A 19,920-nucleotide genomic window follows, 5' to 3' on the forward strand; every position below is an offset into this window, starting at 1 on the left:
TAATGTGCTCAAGTCTCGCATCGCCGCGCAGAAAGAGTCGCACAGTCGTGCCTAAAGGTCGTATCGTCGCGCTCGAGGGTCGTACCACTGCGTCCAACGTTCGTGCAGTCGTGCCTTAGGATTGTACCGTTGTGCTCAAAGATCGTACCACAGTGCTCAAAAGTCGTACCATCGTGTTCAAAGGTCGTACCATCGTGCTCGAAAGTCGTACAACCATGCTCTAAGGTCGTACCATCGCCCTCAGGGGGTCGTATCATCGTACTCAAAGATCGTACCATCGCGCTTAAGGGTCGTATCATGGCGCTCAAGGGTCGTACCTAAGGGGTAGTATAGCCAGTCGGTGACCAGAGCCGTGACATCAGCTAGTTTACAATGAGTGGTCTGGACGCGACACCTAGGCTAATTAGTAACCAGATCCATGACGTCAATTTGTCTCGCCACTAATTGGTCTAAATGTGATAGCTGGACCAATCAGTAGCTAGATCCATGAAGTCAATTGTCTATACGCTAATTGGTCTAAATGTGATGGCTCGACCAATCACGAGCCAGGGCCATGACCACAGGTTTGTTTACACTGTGAAGACCACGCCCACTCATCACGCGCCTAGAATTTTTCTCCCACTGGTTTGTGTTGGTTTATTCATATAATGAATGATACAATCATTTTTCGTATCAGTTAGTGGGAATGTTGTTAATGGATGTGTTTATTCGTGCCTCTTAATGAGGCAATTATATATATATATATATATATATATATATATATATATATATATATATATACACGACAGATAGATAGATGGAGAGAGAGAGACAGAGGTGGATTGGCTCATTGGTAAGTACGAATAATGGAAACTATCACCATTCAAGCTATTATCATCATTAACACGATAATTATCATTACAATTACCATTATCATTATTATTAGTAGTAGTGGTAGTAGTATCATTATCATCATCATCATCTAGATACAGACGACTGTAATGAAATGAAAATCCCAGAGCGACAATAATTTACGACCAATTTTACCTACATGGGGAAAAAAATACACTCCATGATCGTATCACAGGTTCCATTTGCGTTCTATGATGGGATTCAGCAATGCAGCGTGGGATCTGACCCCGTTGTATGGTCTTGGGCAAATCCTGCAGCAGAGCTACATAGTGTTCGCTGTGGGGAGTTTTCGCTGCTGGAAGTGTTCGCTGTGGGCAGTGAGGTGTGACTATTTGGCAAACAAGACACATCATCTGCAGCTCCTACACCAAGTACTGAAACTCGGTACGCAGTGAACGCCTTCATAAACTACAAATTCAGAACACTAAAAGTTTTTAAGCGCTCTAGGTCTCCAAGCTCTAAGGTCTGTAAGCAGTGTAGTTCTCCAGGTGGTGTATATCTCCAAGCACTAAAGTCTGTAAGCATTTAAGTTCTTTAGAAAGCAGGGTAGGTCTCCAAGCACTAAGATCTATAAGCAGTATAGTTCTTCAAGCGATAAGGTCTCCAGACACAAAGTTCTCCAGGCCCTTTGGGTCTCTAAACAGTAAATTCTTTCATGCATTACAGATCTCCAAGTGTTACTAAGGTCTTTAATCAGTGTATGTCTCTATCATGTCGGTCTCCAAGCCACTTGGACCTTCAAACAGTGTTAAGTCTCCAAGCATAAAAGGTCTCCAAGCATGAAGGCCTTAAAGCATCTAAGACCTTCAAGCATCGTAGGTCTCCTAGCATTAAGGCCACCAAGCACTAAAGTCTCCGGTCATCAAGGTCTCTAAACAGTAGAACTCCAAGATCTAACGTCTCCAAACACTCTTGGTCTCCAAGCACTGAGGTCTCTCAGTACTGCAGGTCTCCAAGAACTAAGGTCTCTGAGCACTGTGGGTCTCTAAGCACTAAGGTCTCCGAATAGGCCTCTGAGCACTGTAGGTCTGCAGACACTAATATATCTCCAAGCACTCTAAGTCTCCCAGCACTCCACAGGTCTCCAAACACTAAGGTCTCCAGGCACTAACATCTCCAAAGACTGCACAGTAGGTCTGCAACCACTCCAAGTTCCTCAAGCTTCGTTCACCCCCTCAGCAGAGTGGGTCTTCTGACTTCAGGTACCCGAAGACCGCACTATGGGGGCTTCAAGAACCCCAAATTCGCACTTTGGGGATTTAAAGACACCAAAGACTGCCCCTTGGAGCTTTAAGGCTCCCAAAACCGCACTTTGGTGTTTTAAGGACCCGGAGACCGCACTTCGGGGCTTCAAGGACCCCAAAGTCTCACTTCGGGGTTTCAAGGACCGTAAGTTCGCAATTTGGGGCTTCAAGAAATCAAGACCACCCTTCGGGACTTCTGGAGCCCTAAGATCGTACTGTAGGGATTTAAGGATCATTTGTTCCTTAAGCCTATGTATATACCAAGTCAACCGACTCTGACTCCGAAATACGGACCCGGCCACGCATGCCGACTAATGACGTCACGCGGCCCTGAACTCTCAGTGGCCAAGGAAAGTGTGAGGAGAGGTATAGATACTGTGAGGGAAGGTGTGGATACTGTGAAGGAAGGTATGGATACTGTGAGGAAAGGTATAGAAAGTGTGAGCAAAGAATAGATGAATCTACGTTTTCGTTAGCCCTGTACCGGCACGTTTTCTTTGTTTAGGGCCAATGACGTAGCATACAGGCAGTTTTGATGCTATACGCGAGAAACAGACCAAACAAGGAACACTATGCAATAACATACACCACAGTTATGAATCATGGGCCACATTGGTTTGCTGTCGAACGTGGCCTACTTGATCCGGATGGCCCAATGCATGTGTGGACCCCATTCAGGAATAGATGGCAAAGACTTGGGCAACTTGTCTAATGCCTACTTGGCATAGGCGGCCTAAGGCGTAAGCGTTTGCAACTAGACTGTTTAATCTCTTGAGCACAGCATGGCAGCGAGACTCTCAAGCAGGACGATAAGAATCTTAAGTGTGATATCGTCCCTCAAGAATCAATTTTGAAGGCTAATTCATCTTACCCTAGGGGTGTAACATATATATATATATATATATATATATATATATATATATATATATATATATATATATATATATATATATATATATATATATATATCACACTTGTTAGTCGTTTTTTCCAGCGAGAAGCAACCAGTAAGAGACAGCCAGTATGAAGGAACAAGAGATAATCTCGTTTAATAGACGAGTGAGAGAAGTGACATCCTAAGCTGGTTAGTTATACAGCCCAGTGTGTGTGTGTGTGTGTGTGTGTGTGTGTGTGTGTGTGTGTGTGTGTGTGTGTGTGTGTGTGTCTGATTTCCTAGTTTTATAGTTTATGGCAAGAGGAGGGAGTTTTACACTCATGGGGGTTCCTATCTCCAGAACCTTCTTTTTTTTCATATAACATATTAACCTGTGTATGCTGTCCACATTTACAAATTCATCATTCACCTTATTCCTTTCATCCGCTGCAAATATACTATAAAAGCACTTCTTCACATCTTTTCTAACCCGTCTCTAAACTTCATATGTTGAGACCACTAGTTATTCTACCACAGCATCTCTTGAAGATCTGTACACAGTCGACATCATCAAACAATTACGAAAACTTAAAGGCTGTTCCAGCTCGCCTCTAACACTTCTTTTCTTTCACAGTGAAAAACTCTGAAACCTCAAAACCTTACCCTAAACTCAGCTCTCTTAACTCTGGTACCACTTTTGTTACTCTCCTCTGCAACTTTTTTTACTAATTCTCTGTGCTTCTCAAAATGTAGTAGCCAAATCTGAGAGGCATGTTTGAATTTGGGACGAATGTAGGATATGAACAGCCTGTTGAATAGTTCTTTACCCATATACTTGAATGTTATACTAATATTTTCAGCGGCTGGTTAGTGTCCTCCATCAATTTCCTAGTAAAGGACTCTGGCGACAGGTTGAGGACGACGTCTCTTCCCAGCTACCTTTCAGAAACAGATTCCTGCAGCTTATCTCCTGCTAGATAGCATCCATATTGATGCCTTCCTTCACTGTCATCCATCATCATTACTTTACCTTTGCTTGAATTAATTTTATCAAACATATATCGAACGAACTTTGGAGATTGTCAAGGTCCCCTTGTAGGATGATGCAATCCTCGTCATTTTTCACCACCCTCTTGATCTTGGCATTATTCACAAACATAGTCAGGTAGGAATCCAATCCTTTTATCAAGTCATTTACAAATCACTTACTTTAAACAAAACGGTGGTTCCAGAACAGAACCCTGAGGCAGGCCACTAGTTCTTTTATTTCTTCTAGGAAGATAATCATTTAGCCAGTGGGGTAGTCACTCCTTTTTTCCTATCTGAAGCTCGCAACTTCTGGACCAGCCAGCTATGTAGTGTAGTGTCAAATGCTTTCCAGGAATCCAGGTACATAGAGTCCACCCAGCCTTTTGTTTTGTCGAAGAGAGAACTCATTCTCTCGTAGAAGAGTAAGAGCTTTGTTTCACATGACCTCCTTTCCTTAAAACTACCTAGTCTCTTAATTGGATATTTTCTCCTCTGCAGGCAGTCGTCCATTTGCTACTTGATCATCTTTTTCAATACCTTACAGACTACACTCGTTTCCTTCCTGTCTGATTTCTAACGACTCATAGATAAGGATGAAGTTTCCCATCATCCACTCTCTTGGCACTTTACCATTTACAAGCAACATAATCATTTACATTACCATTTACAAACAACATTTCAAGCGGTTTATCAAGAGTATCTCGTCTTAAACTCCAACAGGACCATGTGACCTATAGGGGTCAAGACCCATCACAGTATGTTACTCATATCTTCTTTTTCAGTTATTCTAAAGCTTTCCGGTACCTTCTTCCCTACACCTACTCACTGGTGTTGGGGCTATTGCGTTTCCCGCCGTGCAAACACTTCTGAACTTGTACACAATATTCTTTTCAAAGCTTCTTTGTTCTTCCTTTCTTATCCCGCTATACTTCGTCTTGCTCTCATATACCTCACACATAATGGCTGGATGGAGTGTCGCCTGTATCTTCGTCACAGCACTTCTCGGAGCTCCTTCGCTGTTTGATACATTTGCTATATAAACCTCTTTCCCGACATTCTACCTCTGACTTTTCTTTCACTTCTAGCCACCTTCTATCCCTTCTGATAGAACTGTTCGAGATCTTACGTCTCTATTCAGTTTTGTGTCCAAAGCCACAACAATATCAGGTGCATTTTCCCTTATACAGTCCTTGAATTCCAATTCTCTGGTCGAGATCTTACGTCTCTATTCAGTTTTATGTCCAAAGCCACAACAATAGCAGGTCCATTTTCCCTTATACAGTCCTTGAATTCCAATTCTCTGTTCGAGATCTTACGTCTCTATTCAGTTTTATGTCCAAAGCCCCAACAATATCAGGTGCATTTTCCCTTATACGGTCCTTGAATTCCAATTCTATTTTCCATTTACTACTAGTCCATCTGCATTAAACTGTACATTACTCTCAGTCTGACATTTCCAACACTCAACATTCTTTCGAGTTCTCTGCGACTATAGCGGGGCTGCTCTGTCCATTAGCCTTATTTGATTTCACCTGCTTTTCTTTTTTTGTTTTTTTTGCCATTAAGTATATTCTATCTCTCTTTCTCGCCTTCGTCTGTCACCCATGACAAGCCTAGAATTCTTCCTTGTCTCTCAGTTTTTTAACCTCCTAAAGTAACTCCTACTATAAGTCAAATGTAACTAAGCCAATACGTCAAATGTAACTTAGACAATAAGTATAATGTAATCAATACTATTCGTCCCATATATACTAAGTATATTCATAAGTTCTTAATTCTTTGCGTGCATGCGTGTGTGTGTGTGTGTGTGAGATTGCTAACTGTGATGACTATTTGTTTGTTATGAGGAGAGAGCTTTACACTCGTGTTGCCTCGTCTCTTAACCTTCCATACATGGACTATGTCTTTACACACACCCACACACACACACACACACACACACACACACAGCCTAAACTAGTTCTAACCCATTTATCGACCAGCCACGAGAAAAGGACGAACAGCTGGGATTGACAGTACGACCGAAAGTTACACCCAAGATTCGAACCCGGTGGACCAGACTTAGCGCGGACCCGTGCCGATTGTGTGTGTGTGTGTGTGTGTGTGTGTGTGTGTGTGTGTGTGTGTGTGCTTGTTTGTGTTTCTTTTTCCAGGTGTGCTAACGTGATTTGTTTTTCGATGGGTGTGTGTTGCGTTCGTCTCTCTCTCTCTCTCTCTCTCTCTCTCTCTCTCTCTCTCTCTCTCTCTCTCTCTCTCTCTCTCTCTCTCTCTCTCTATCTATCTATCTATCTATCTATCTATCTATTTATCTATCCATCTCTCTCCCCTTGTCTGCAGGGGGTGGGCGAGGAGCACGACCTCAGGTAGGAGGAGAAGTGACCCAGTCGAGCCGCAAAGTCCTACTACCCTCGAGTGAGCTGTGACCAGCCAGCCAGCCAGCCAGCCTCCTCCCTCCGCCTTCGTTATCTCCCTCTCCGGCTGGCTCACCCCTCAAGACGTGCCCGCCATCATCCACACCTCCACGTCCCTCCCGCTGCTCCTAAGTCCTTAATGGATTCATCCACGACAGAGGTTGTTAAGCAAGTATTCCTCTAACTTAGTCTCTCGTTCATTTGCGTCGGGATGAGTCACCTCTCTGTGTATACGTATGAAGAAATGCAGGTATTTCTGTGCTCCTCCTGCAGCAAGTTGACACCGAGGGCGTAGAGTCACTCACAACGAAGCTGTATCATCGTCACACCGAACGTAAGAGGAGTACAACAGTGTCGTCGAGGTCCTTCCCTTTCCATAGGAACCTACCTTACCCTGCTCTCCCGTGGAGCGCAGCAACGAGACCTCAGAGGCTCAACAGCCCCTAGTGATCCCGATGTTGCATACAAAAATATTCACCGTAAATAAGAGATGATAACAGTCATCACACTATCTCATCGTAAGCTTTGAGGGGTCTACGTTCGCTCGCGTCTTTACATGTTGTTGCTTCCCCCCCGAAACGCTGTGTGAAGAAATGGGTAGTAGCACTGGGTGGCAACAATACTCTACTGTTGCTTGAGCAGGACAAGCATTCCAGCGCGTTCATTCCCTCAAACCCCTGGCATCATATTCCAGGTGTACCACCGGAGTTCTCTCTTTTTCTTTCTTGTCCTTCTTCTACTTCAAGCGTTCTCAGAAAAACCGAAACTGAGAAATCTGGTTCTATTACCCTCCATCAAGCCGTCTCATTTGCATAGTAATGATCCACTCACACATGTTGCCTGAGAGTCTCCTGAGGACGGGAGTGTACGTAGGGCACCTTGCCCTACGGAGGGGTCTCATCGACCAGCAGCAGACAGGCAGAGCAGCTGCTCTTCCTCCTCCCGCTGCTGCATGGGGTCCGGGTATGACCAAGTGCGGAGCTAAACCTGGTATATATATATATATATATATATATATATATATATATATTGTCGCTGCTTCTGGGTCTTATATTCATTCCTGCAACATGGAGATATCGTCTGTCCTTAGCCCTGTGTCTTCTCCAGCCCTTCATCAGGGAACACCGTCTATTTCTAGCCCTGTGTCTTAAGCTCTTCGTCAGGGAATACCTTTTATTGCTAGCCCTGTGTCTCCTCCACTCCTGCCTTAGAGAGTGTCGATTCCTGCGACAGGGAGTCCCGATTATCGCCAGCCCTTTGTGTCAGCTCCTGCGTCGGGGGAATACAGTCTATCACTACACCCTTTGTCTCCACTCCTGCATCAGGTGGTACCTCCTATCGCTAGCCCTAAATCTCCACTCCGTTGGGAAATACGGTTCATCGCTAGCCCTTTGTTCTACACTCTTGTATTAAGGGGAGCACCAGCTATCGCTACACACTCTACCGCCACTCCTTCGTCAGGGCGTTCCTCCTATCGTTAGCCCCATACCTCCACTCCTTCGTCAGGATATACCGTCTATCGCTAGCCCTTTGTTCTCCACTCCTGCATTAGGAGAGCACCAGCTATCGCTACACCTCTACCGCCACTCCTTCGTCAGGGCGTTCCTTAGAGATGCGTGTGTTGGCGTTCCCTGGAGCGCAGGAAGAGTGTCAAATGCTTATATTTTTCACCCCCGCGTCATCGGAAGGTTGTCTCTGGGTGACGTAGTGGTGTTGTGTGCCACACGTGAGTGCACGCTGACGGCGGGGCGTCACACGTGCGTGCGTGTATATGTATATGTGTGTGTGTGTGTGTGTGTGTGTGTGTGTGTGTGCTGTCACCCCCCTCGCCCCTCCTCCAACCCCGAGATGGTATCAGAAGCAGAGATGTGGGTGTGATCACTGTGGCCCGTCACCCACACCCGCCACACCTGCCCTAACAAGGGAGGTATTACATCTTCTCCCCCATCCACCCACCACCCACCCCTCTACTCCCTCCCTTCTCCCGCACTCACCCCTCTCCCCCTCCCTCCACTCTCACCTTCCCCTCCTCCACCTTTCACCTCTATCATTGTTCTTTCTTTCTCTGTGTTTTTCCCTTATTTAATCCTTTATTCCCTATGCCATGTATTCATCTTCTTGTCCTCATTTCCCCCTACCATTCATCTTCCTCCTCTTCCCGTTCATATTCCTATCCTCATCACTTTCCCCACCATCAAGCTTCCTTCTCTCGTTCATCTTCCTGTCTTCAATCACTTTCCCCACCATCAAACTTCCTTCTCTCGTTCATCTTCCTGTCTTCAATCACTTTCCCCACCATCAAACTTCCTTCTCTCGTTCATCTTCCTGTCTTCAATCACTTTCCCCACCATGAAACTTTCTTCTCCTCTCGCTCATCCTCCTGTATGCATCACTTACCCTTATCATTCATCTTCCTCCTCTCGTACTCATCTACCCTCCTTCACTTTCCATATACCTCTCTCACCATCCCCAAATTTCATTCCATGTCCCTATAGGCTCCCTCCTCCCTTTCTGTAACTCCTGAATTTTCTCTTCCCTCACGACAAATTACAGGAAATTATTCACAGTTTTCCAGGTCTAGATGTCCCCAACATCACAGGTTTCAGAATAACGATTGTCTCTCCTACGTTCTGAATTAGTTAATGATGTACCTTACGGCAGATTTCGATACTATGCATTAGAACCATCTCCACTTTGATCTAGAAGAGCCAATTCTCCTTAGTCCAATTATATATTGGATTGAATCAAGGCATGTGAAGCTTCTGGGGTAAACCATGGAAAGCTGTGTAGGTATGTATATTTGCGTGTGTGGACGTATGTATATACATGTGTATGGGGGGGGGGGGGGGGTTGGGCCATTTCTTTCGTCTGTTTCCTTGCGCTACCTCGCAAACGCGGGAGACAGCGACAAAGCAAAAAAAAAAAATGTACATATGTAAATATATATATATATATATATATATATATATATATATATATATATATATATATATATATATATATATAATGGAAGACTAATGTCTCATACCCCCTTTTACAGTAGAGTAATTGCCCTCAGTCCTCATTAGGTCTCCTGGTGATAGATTATGAAATCTAAACTCATTTGGCGAACTCTCTTATTTTTCTCTCTCTCCAGGACCAAATTCCTTATCTATCATACTCCCGCTATTCTCTCTTTTTTTTTTTTTTTGGTTGTATATGATCAGGAAGGACATTCACCCCCAGCACAACCTCGCGACTCTCGAAAGATGATAAAGAATAAAACTCCAAGTCTCTATCATTGGTACAGATGTGTGTGTGTGTGTGTGTGTGTGTGTGTGTGTCTGTGTGTGTGTGTGTGTGTGTGTGTGTGTGTGTGCGCGCGCGCGCGCGTGGTTGCCGCTTCACTAGACCTACAATGCTTTATCGATAATTCAATCTACGTATCTTGTGTTAAACCCAGAGAACACGACGGTAAAACCCTTGCGCACGACATATCGTGCTCAAGGGTCATCCCGTCGTGTGCAAGGATTATACCATCTTGTTCAAGTATCGTACCATCATGTTCGAGGGTTATGTCGTCGTGTTCAAGGGTCACACCGTTGTGCTCAGGGGGGGTCGTTCCGTCGTGGTCAAGGATCATACCATCGTGTTCAAGGGTCATACAGTCTTGTTCAAGGGTCGTACCGTCGTGCTCAAGCGTCGTACCATCGTGTCCAAGGAGATCAAAGTAAGTACCATCACCACCAATGTCGTCGCTGTCTGTTCTCCACCACAGCCATCACCCGTGCCACACACTTCACTATCACCATGACAACACCCATCTACCACATCACCACCCATACACAACGCTTCCCTTCATCTCTCTGTCACCACGACTATCCTCTCCATAAACCTAACCACCACCACCACCACTACCACTAACCACTGTCACCACACCACACTACCACAGTCAACCATCGCCAGCGACCGCCCTTGAAGCCTCTCTCCAACCCCCCTAGCCAACCCAACCCTCTCCTCTCCTCCTCCTCCTCCTCGCCACCACCACCACTATCACCACCACCACCACCACCACCAGCAGGATCTCACACCGTCGTGTCCCCGAGGCCCGGTGTAGCAGCGCCATAGGTTCAGGACTTTAGATGCTGGCTCCCTCACACACCGCTGCGTGCGCGCGGACCCCCTGCCGCGCTGGGCCCTGTGACAAGTGACCATCAGATAGCGCAATGACGGCTCGCTCGTAGCTTGTTTGTCGTCAACGAAGCTTTGTTAGTGTCGGGGCTGAGTTAAGCTGAGACGGTATCGCAATCAACCACGCCTATGATGGATCGTGCTTTGTCTTCTGTCAGTAGATCTGGTGCTGAATGGAAAATTAAGGCTGTGGGGAGGAACTTGTCGCGTTCCTTCCTGTCGCCCCAAGCCGTTCCCTGGGAGAGAGAGAGGGAGAGAGGGAGAGAGAGAGAGAGAGAGAGAGAGAGAGAGAGAGAGAGAGAGAGAGAGAGAGAGAGAGAGAGAGATTGAGGGGCTGGTGTGTGTGTATCTACACACACACACGGGGAGGAAAAGCAGAGCGAGGACTTGGGTGGGAAGCCAGATGTGATAGTAAAGCCGTAATGGAGGAAAGAGAAAGAGGGACAGGAAAGAAACCTAACAGAAGGGAGAAGAATGAGAACAGTGGAGAGTGAGGGGACGTATGCCAAACGTTACATGCAAGTGCAGACAGGAATGAGGATATATTCTGATCCAAAAGGAAACGCTGCAAACTTCATATTCTTCTTTTCACTATAAAGTATTGAATAGAAGGATGTGGGAAGCTATATCGGAGATGTTTCTTGTTCTATCCATCATCGCTGACCCTCAACACTATCTAATACAGGTTTCAAGCTGGGGTTAAGACTGTGGAAGAAAGGTACGCATGGGGGCATGCCTCTCTCTCTCTCTCTCTCTCTCTCTCTCTCTCTCTCTCTCTCTCTCTCTCTCTCTCTCTCTCACACACACACACACACACACACACACACACACACAGATATGCGTCCTTCAGCGATTCTCAGGTTTCCAAACCAAGAGCCTGGCCGTCGTACCGGGATTACACCACTTCGTCAGCCAGTAGAAAGCGAGGTCCTTTCCCTCGACGCCTCCTTCTGCTGTGGCGCCAAGCGATACGCTCATACACTGTTCTCTCCTCCTCCTCCTGTTCCTCCTCCACCTCCTCTTTCCACAGTACCACCGCCATCACGTCGACAACCACCTCCCTACCCCTACGTCCCCACACCATCGCCGTCTCCAACATGCTCCCTCATATCTCATCCATCTTGTTAGTTAGGGTTACATCATCTGATTCGGTTCTACTTTGCTTTCCAACCCCCTGGTCTAATCAAGTTCTTCCAGTGGTAAGTCTATTAGTACATTACCACTACATCTTCCTCCGTTGATGATTGCATCTAGAAGGTTGCACAGATGGTGGCTGGGATGCTGTCTCATGCGGACGAGCGAATGGAAAAAACACACATAGGCTTTTCATGTATATATATATATATATATATATATATATATATATATATATATATATATATATATATATATATATATATATATATATATATATATAAACTAGTTTTGACAAGGACTTCCACGACGATGTGCATGTGTATACAACATCTATATACATAGGCTTTTCATGTATATATATATATATATATACATATATATATATGTATATATATAAACTAGTTTTGACAAGGACTTCCACGACGATGTGCATGTGTATACAACATCTATATACATCGTGCCTTTGTTTACTCACCCCTCTTATAACTCTCTTGACCTTAAATTCGTCGCCCCTTTGTTCACATATCCCTCACCCTTGACCTCATGCTCATCACCCTTCACATGCACACCTTACCCGTGGCGTAAAACGTATCACCCTTTTGCGTGCACACACACACCTCATACTATATATTGCCCTTCGGTTCCTTACACTTCATCTATCCATTACTGGCAGGACAAGAGCCCATAGAACCCTAAATCTGAGTATGGGTTCCTTGCCTTAAATATACCAGCATCTTTGCCTTGAAGACCAAGCCACAACAAATCTCTGTCGACCGTCGTAAAATTGGAGTATGCCAACCTTCCATTACAAGTGATTTTGAATATGGTAAGCGAACAAAAGCAAGGTGTCTGAAATGATGAAGAGGAATGATTTGTTGATGTATATATATATATATATATATATATATATATATATATATATATATATATATATATATATATGTGTGTGTGTGTGTGTGTGTGTGTGTGTGTGTGTGTGTGTGTGTGTGTGCGTGTTGGAAATGAAATGTTTGAGGACAATATGTGATGTGAGGAGGTTTAATCGAGTAGTTAATATAAGGGTGAGAGAGATGTGCGGAAATAAAAAGAGTATGGTTGAGAGAGCAGACGAGGGTGGTGTGTTAAATGGCTTGGTCACATGGAGAGAATGAGTGAGGGGAAAACTGCCGAGGAGGATATAAGTGTCAGAGGTGGAGGGAACAAGGGGAAGCGGAAGACCAAATTGGAGGTGGAAGGATGGAGTGAAAAAGATTTTCAGCGATCGGGGCCTGAAAATACAGGAGAGTGAGAGGCGTGCACGGAATAGAGTGAATTGGAACGATTTGGTATACCAGGGTCGACGTGCTTTCAATGGACTGAACCAGGGCATGTGAAGCGTCATGGAAAGGTCTGTAGGACCTGAATGTGGATAGGGAGCTGTGGTTTCGGTACATTACACATGACAGCTAGAGACCGAGTGTGAACAAATGTGGCCTGTTTGTCTGTATTCCTGGCGCTACCTCGCTGAAGCAGGGGATAGCGATACTGTTTTCCTGTGGGGCGAGGTAGCAACAGGAATAAATGAAGGCAAGCAAGTATGAATATGTACATGTATATGGACATAAAGTCTGCTTATGTGTATGTATATGTATGTATATGCTGATATGTATAAGTATGTATATGGGAATATGTGGCGTTTATATATATATATATATATATATATATATATATATATATATATATATATATATATATATATATATATATATATATCGTTGTTGTAACTCCTTAGGACTTCGTTAGCACAATTGCACCACATGATCAATGACTGTAATATTACTACAGGAAAACGCCCATATGACTTATTAATAATGACTACATAATTATCTGCAGAGTTTAGAGTGGGTCTATTAAGTCTATTAAAAGTAAAATAGATACGACGAAACTCGAGCTTAATTTAACGTGGAAATAGAAGCACTTCTATCTTTTCTTACTAGAATAATGATAGTAAAAGAGAGAAGTAAATACATTTGCCTAAGTGTCACTGAACTAGCAATTAGCTTATCTGTTGATGATGTAACCCTCTTCATTAAACGTCCGTGATGCTTAACAAGTCTATAAAAAAGAAAGAAAGAGGCTTAGTAAGCATGACTAGGATAGTTTTTCTAAATGATTTAGCATATAGATATAGTGGGCGAATTTCTACATTCTTTTTATGCCATGTAGGATATCAGTGTGTACCGTTGATGGTGTGGAGATTAAGCGAGAGCATCATCAACGTACCCTCGATGCGCTGGGGTGAGGCAGAGTAAGGGAGGAGAGGGTGTGAGGCAAGGGGAAGGGTGAGGCAAAGCAGAGGAAGGGGTGAGGCATGGGGGGTAGACTAAGGCAAGGCGGCAACTGTTGGGAAAGAAAGGGAATGGGCAGAATCAAGGGATGGATATGGCTGTGGGGGGAGTGAGGCAAGGGTATGATAGTGAGGCAAGACACGGCAGGGGAGAGGAAGGACAAGGCAGAGGAGGAGGAGGAGCAGTGAATCAGGGCAGGGCAGAGGTAGCCAAGCAGGGCAGGGGTGTAGTGGGAATGGTTCGGCCAGACCCCCTCCTCCCTGCTAATTGATGATGGCAGCTCAGACAAACTACCACTCGCTTGTGTTAACATTAGTCTACGGTGGGTGGACATTCTTTTTTTTTTTCAGTCTATATATACTTTTTTTTCCTATTCTCTTCCCCTAGAATGGAGTGATTGGGTTGTTAGACACGTGTTTGTATGCAACTTCGAGTATGGTGTCGGCGAGGTATTAGGTGATATATATATATATATATATATATATATATATATATATATATATATATATATATATATATATATATATATATATATATATATTCAGGCAACAGTAACAATAATGAATTGCTCTCACACACCTCTGCTATCTCCATGGTTGTTTATATTCCATTGATTCCCTTTGACATGTGGACATTTATCAACTGTTAGTTTATTTTCTTCGTCTCTGACGAGGACAAGTGTAATACTATTTATAGGAACGGCGCGTATGACGCGTCTGATGTACAATCCAACCTTAGTCGTCGAATGAACTTGGGGAAAACGACTCCTCGGGAGATTTTTGCCTCGTTGACGCGAGGATGATCAGGGGTAAGAATATCAGCGGAGTCAGGTAAACAAATAGGAGCCGTCAGTCATAAGTGCCTGAACCCCAAAGTGGCTAGTCTCCTGTCCTCCGCGATCCTCCCCGGCGATTGACAAAAGAGGATCAGATAGCATTCTTGTGACCACCTCGTGCCTCATTTGTTCCTACACGCCCACCTCACCTCTGTGGTTCACTCCCAAAACATTTCTTGTGTTTTCGTCCTATCTCTCTGATATTCATCGTTGGATTTAATCTTTTTAAGTTTCGTTGCCGCGCGCGCGCGCCCGTGTGTATGTGTGTGTGTGTGTGTGTGTGTGTGTGTGTGTGTGTGTGAGTGTGTGTGGTTTCATCCTACCCTCTGCTTAGAAACAAGCCACCACGTTGTCAAGATGATCGTTAAACAAACGTCTGATCAGAAAGAAATATGTATTTTGCATAACTTTCCAAGGTTTCCCAAGACTGTTGTACTACTCTCACCTCTATGGTCACCATTAGCATTCCAATTACTACTATTACTACCACTACTATTACTACTACTACTACTACTACTACCACTGCTGCTGCTATGACCTATCCCATTGTTTCCGCTTCCATTGGCACATAAACAACTTCCACTAATAAGATGACCATCACGACTTCCTCTGTTACCCTGCTTTTCTTTTTCTGTTTATTTGGGTCTCTCTCTCTCTCTCTCTCTCTCTCTCTCTCTCTCTCTCTCTCTCTCTCTCTCTCTCGGGAACTAAACCTACCAACTGGCAAAAACTTGTCCAGGTACTCGAAAGCAGGTTCTCTATGTCGTATAAAAGAAATAACAAATATAGCGAGGCGAAGAGATTAGATCATTGCAATATACTTCGAAAAGTCACCCATCCAGCGCTCATCCTCTGACGGGACCCAGAGGAAAGCAGATTGGCTTGGTTAGCAGAATATCCCAATCCTTAATCAATCTATGGATGAACGAACTAGAGGAAACAACATTGTCCTGACTACCCACAAAAACTTGCAATCATCATGTTTACTTCGAGTACAAATGAGAATGTGATAGAAATCCCAAACTACAAGAATTACAGGCAATCGAGAAGAAATGCGCCTTGATATTAGAACCGGGTTACAATCCGAAATGTACACACAGATGAGGACATGTAGTTGACACTCAAAACCTGATAATATCCAAGAAAGAGAAACATAGTATAAAGTAGTAATGACCTCTCACCTCGGGGTTGATTAAGTCGCGAGATGGCTTCCCTTACAGCCAGAGTTTTTTCTTCAGATCATTAACTGAGTGGTAGATGCCTAGGGACTGGAAGTGGCGACTGTGGCTCCAGTGTTAATTAGGAAAGGTGGCAAGATATATCACTTAAACTGTCGTCCAGCTAGTTCTAATCTCACTTCTCGGGTTATGATGGAAACTCATACTCAAACAAAGATTACGAAAGTTTAAAATGATAACATATTGATAAAGCATAATCAAAATGGTTTCCATGGTGATACATCCTGTTTTACCAAGTCAATCGGAATATCTAAATAGGGTCATGCTACAAAAGAGATACAGAAAATAGCAACTTCTGCAATCTATTTTGGATTTCCAAAAGGCCCTTTGATCCAGCTGTACAGAGAATATTGTTCTTGGCTTCAAAGAATCCTGCTGGATGAAAGACTGACTGACCAAGGCAAAACAACGAATACTACGAGACGGAAAACTATTCGAGTCGTTAAGTGCAATTAATGGCGTACCTTTAGATTCAGTTATGGGCCCATTTTTTTTCTCTTATGGTACTTGAGACGGCACAGGTAACTAAATGCCCGAATCATGGCTGTCTCATGTATATATATATATATATATATATATTTTTTTTTTTTTTTTTTTTTTTTTTTTTTTCCAAAAGAAGGAACAGAGAATTGGGCCAGGTGACGGTATTCCCTTAAAGGCCCAGTCCTCTGTTCTTAACGCTACCTCGCTAATGCGGGAAATGGCAAATAGTTTGAAAGAAAAAGAAAGATATATATATATATATATATATATATATATATATATATACACATATATATGTATATATGACGTCCATGGAGAAAATTGACCTCCTTCGGGTCCATATGTGACTCATGGTCAACAACGTTTACCATTACGCCACAAAGCCCATGTTTTTTCATAGTGTATATAAAGGATCGAGAATTAGGCTTTACAATCCTATAAGCCATTACGGTAATTAGAAGATCTAGTGCAAAAGATAGAACTATGTAAACGGTATCAATTTAGCTAATCAGAGACAGTACCTGTCTATTCTATATGCTTTATCCTCTCTCTCTCTCTCTCTCTCTCTCTCTCTCTCTCTCTCTCTCTATCTATCTATCTATCTATCTATCTATGAATGCCAAGTTAACCTTCAAGCTCACAAACACCAACAATGGGCTCTCTACTTGTTTGGCATTGAAATCTCCATTCCCTCTTCAGCGCTTCTGTTGAAGTGGTTGCTCTATCCTCCACATATATATATATATATATATATATATATATATATATATATATATATATATATATATATATATATATACAAAGCAGGTGTAACGAGACAGACTAAACCAAAATCACTTCACCACATCTTTTAACAACAACATCTCTGGGTACACAATCACCATCCTCTGGTGATCCCGGTGGTAATTTTCATTACGGAAATCACACAGGAAAACCAAAATTACGGACCCCAGTGTAAATCCCTTGTCGCTTGGACGCACCGATTTCAAGGAATTCACTGCCATCATATTCTTTCTTTACTTTTATATATGTTCGCTATTTTCCGCGTGAGCGAAGGACCGTCCAGAACAAATGACTGAGGTTTAGGGGACTTAATATCCTTCTTTGGTACGTTTATCTGTTACATGGGAAGTATTCTTTGTGCCATGTATCTAGATTGTTATATATATATATATATATATATATATATATATATATATATATATATATATAGAGAGAGAGAGAGAGAGAGAGAGAGAGAGAGAGAGAGAGAGAGATTACCCCAGGACCTCTGCTCTGTCCAGTAGCAGGGATATGTGGTCTCCTTTGGAAGTGAGAAGTTCTATGACGAGACTGTGCTACTTTGGATGACTTTCCACTCGTGGTGTAACCTCCAGTGGGCAGATATTTCCACCCAGAGGGTTGCAAGACCCTACAGGGAACGCCTCCTGCGGGTGGTAGATGAGGGATCCTAACCTATCATTCGAGTGCACCTTCAGGAGCCGCAAATCAACCCTAGTGCCTGACACTCCCTGGTCACCCAGCTCTGTAAACCCAATTGCATGAGATCCTCAAAGAACCTTCTGGCTCAAAGCCTTATCTGGGGACAGAGATAAGACGGACGTAAGATACAGTCTTCGATAAGCAATAGGTCATCATTTACATCATCGAAGACTGAAACCCATTTCGTCATTGGTCAAATGTCAGAGGCTATGGAGGAGGAGTTTTCCTTCCCATTGGAACTTAGGAGCTGGCGGAAGACATGCATTGATCTACATCTTCCCTGTCCGTCCTTCCTTCTTTCCGCAGTCTCACACGGTACTCGAACTCACACGTACATATCATCCCATTCTGCCACAGTCACCTTAAGTTCTCATGCTATTAACCTGGAGAACCTTCTGTTATGCTGCAGTCACACTTACTACATTCTCCCTTATTTAGTGATTTCTCTTCTTCATCTATTCATGAGGAGCATCACACATACTCACTCGTTCGTATATCACCTTTCTCATAATCTTTCTCGAGCATCCAATTTCCTTATAGACGATTACCAAACACCTGAAGATTTTGAGGTAAGAGTATGTCTATCACCACCAATACCCTATCACTGCCCCGGCTACACACCCGACACTTCATAACTGCCCCGGCTACACACCTGACGCCCCATCACTGCCCCATCTACACACACGACGCCCCATCACTGCTCCAGCTATATGATATCTGACACCCCAACACCGCCTTTGCTACACATGGCACACACCTAAAGTCCCATCACTGTTCCAAGCCACACACCTGCCAACACCTCCTACTGCCTTTCCCTACTAAACACGTGACACACCTCTCCACCATATCCACCCATCATACACAACTGTCCTCCCTACCACTTGCATCCATCCTTACACCACAATCACCACCACTTACACCACCACCACCACTTACACCACCACCACCCCTTACACCACCACCAACACTCACCACCCTCACCACCCAGCCTCCCTCACCTCGTCTCCCGCGGACTATCTGGTCATCAGAACATCTGCCCCGGGACAGAACACAAGGGCCCAGCGCTCCATTTTGAAGGTATGGCCCTGGCAGGCAGGCAGGCAGGCAGTCAGGGAGGGAGGGAGGTGAGGGAGCGAGTGAGTGCACCAGATAGCGGCCACCGAGGTGTGACGTTGGAAAATGACAAATAGCTACAGAGATTAAGGCGATGGCTTCTCTCTCTCTCTCTCTCTCTCTCTCTCTCTCTCTCTCTCTCTCTCTCTCTCTCTCTCTCTCTCTCTCTCTCTCTCTAAAAGGCCCACCGCCAGGGTACGCACAGGTCTGGAAAGTTGATGTAATCTCCCCCAATGTTGAGGAGGCCGGTGGAAGACGTCGGAGCTCGAGGAAGGCCTGAAGAACGAAGGTGGTAAGAAAAAAAAAAAAAGATGGGAGAGAAAAAGGGGTAAATAGGGAGAACTGAGGGTGGGAGAGCAGAGCTAAGGAGGAGGAGGAGGAGGAGAGGACATAAGGCTATATCAAGAGCGGTGATGATGATGATGACGAGGTGTCTGCAGAATGTAATACAAGATGAAATAGATGTTCGACTGAGCAACAGAGACCCATATGAAAACGTATATTCGTAAATGTACTCGACAGTCTAGGCGCCATCTTACCCCTGTTAAAGCAAATAACTTATACAGAAAGGTTTGTCCATCAATTCCATGTAGAACACCTGCCAAAGAACATCTGCAGCTAGTGTATATTTATCCTGATAACATATGAAAGAAAACGACGAGTATTTTTCTCTGTTCAGGATGAAA

This window comes from Panulirus ornatus, chromosome 4 (genome assembly GCF_036320965.1).
Source record: "Panulirus ornatus isolate Po-2019 chromosome 4, ASM3632096v1, whole genome shotgun sequence".
Lineage (NCBI taxonomy): Eukaryota > Metazoa > Arthropoda > Malacostraca > Decapoda > Palinuridae > Panulirus > Panulirus ornatus.